We start from the raw sequence: 2326 nt of genomic DNA, 5'->3' as shown, positions 1-2326 counted from the left end.
TGTAAGCACACTGTTGTACAGCATATCTCTAGAACTTATTCATCTTGTATAATGAAAATTTTATACCTGCTGATTAGCGACTATCATTTTTTCCTCACCTCAGCTCCTGGCAACCACCATCCTACTCTCTGTTTCTATAAACGTGACTATTTTATGTACGTCATATAAATGAAATCATACAGTGTTTGTCCTTCTGTGACTGGCTTATCTCACCTAGCATAATGTCCTCAAGGCTCACCCATAATTTCACATATGATTAAATTTCCTTCCTTTTTAAGGCATATATATATATATATATATATATATATATATATATATATATATTTAACCCATTCATCCACTGATGGACATTTAGGACATATTGGACAACTGGGAGTGCTAAAATCCAAGCCAAAAGTCATTTCTGGTTCTTGCATTCTCCGTCTCTGCAGCTTTGACTTGTAGGTACCCTTTCACTCCATCCTCAGAGTCTGCCTTTCCATGGCTTCCAATTCTAAACCTTACAGGCCATCCCCCTTGTCTTTGGCCATACTATTTACACATACTTTTCTTCCCTTCTTAGGTGTTGTTTTCCTACCAGATGCTGACCAGAGCCCTCTACTTTTATTTTTCTCTTCTGAAAAAGTTAATTTCTTCCATAAATTTAGTAACAGGTGGGGAAAATTCAAAACGTTATTTCAAGTGCTGACCTTGCACCTTAGCTCTGTATCCCCATTACATGGTCCACATTTATACATGCTGCCAGAGCCTTTAACAGTCAACTTGACACAACTGAATGAAACACCACATGCACACATGCTCAAATGAACACTTTTTCATGAATTGCATAACAGAACTCATGCCATGTTCCAAAATTTGTCCATGTTAAAAAACGTGAGGGATGTGTTTGTATTTAACATATGTATAACACTCCTCAAGTTACTCTTATTTCTTGTAAGGTGGTCGAACAAGCCCTTTCTGTAACTAGAGAGCCACTGATTCAGGTCAGGCAGTCTTTTAGTTGTACTATTTTTACCAAAGGAGTTTTCTAGATAATTTCTTCTATAGCAGGCTGATGCTAACACATCTTGCCTGACTTGCTAGCTATCTGATAGGGACCTACTGCTCAAGCTCTCATTGGCTTTCTTTAATCGTCTGTAAAGATATCAATAATATGTAACTCAAATGATTATTTTAATGAATTAAGGATAATATTATGTTATTACTTATTTAGAGTAATATAAAGTAGTCAGTAAACTCTCAAGTACTGTAATAGTAATATATAATAATATAGTATTGGTTAATAGTGGATTTTCCTATTTTGCCTCATTATTTGATCAGTTTCAATCACATGTATATTGATTCTCTCTTGCAAGATGAATAAATGTTTAGGGTTTCTCACCTTCTTGAAAAATTAAGATTTATCATTATGCAATGCCCTTTATCCTTAGTAATCTTCCTAATTCTGAAGGCTTCTTTTTCTATAATTAATGTAGCCACTTTGACTTTTGTCTTGTTCTTTTTTTTTCTTTTAAGTAATCTCTATGCCCAATGTGAGGCTTAATCTCATGACCTCAAGATCAAGAGTTGCACGCTCTTCTGACTGAGCCTGGTAGGTGCCCCTTTTGTCTTGTTTTTTTGTTTTGTTTTGTTTTTTGTTTTTGTTTTTATTTAAATTCAAGTTAGTTAACCTAGAGTGTATTGTTAATTTCAGGGTAGAGTTTAGTGATTGATCAGTTGCATTTAACACCCAGTACTCATTATATCAAGTGCCGTCCTTAATGCCCATCACCCAATTACCCCATCCCCCCAGCTACCACCCCTCCAGCAACCCTCAGTTTGTTCTATATGGTTAAGAAAAACCCTCGGCTAGCATCATGATAAACCTGAAAGGTTCTTAATCTTAGAGGGAAGACTTAGTTTTTCAACATTGAGCATGATGCTAGCTGAGGGATTTTTTTTAAGTTCTTTTTGTCAGGCTGAGGAAATTACCTTCTATTCCGTTTATTGGGTGTGTTTATCATGACAGTGCTGGTTTTGTCAAATGCTTTTTCTGTATTGATTGAGATGAACATGTGGCTTTTATCATTCATTCTATTAATGCAATATATTATATTGATTAAAATTTGAGTATTAAGTCCTCCAAATTTGTTGTTGTGCTTTTGTGATTTAGCAGTAGATTCTTAGATATGACATTAAAATCACAAGAAACAAAGTCCTCAAACTTTTGATGGCTGTGGAATACAAAATGTGAACTACCCACACATAAGGTCAAGTAGGCTTAGCAGGAATCTCTTTTATAATGAAGACGTTACATCTGCTTTGTCCTGAGAATGTTTAGAGGGCA

This window comes from Eumetopias jubatus, unplaced genomic scaffold (genome assembly GCF_037043125.1).
Source record: "Eumetopias jubatus isolate StellerSeaLion01/CBP00866 unplaced genomic scaffold, mEumJub1_p1.0 scaffold_4, whole genome shotgun sequence".
Taxonomy (NCBI): domain Eukaryota; kingdom Metazoa; phylum Chordata; class Mammalia; order Carnivora; family Otariidae; genus Eumetopias; species Eumetopias jubatus.
Note: the sequence above shows the minus strand (reverse complement) of the source record.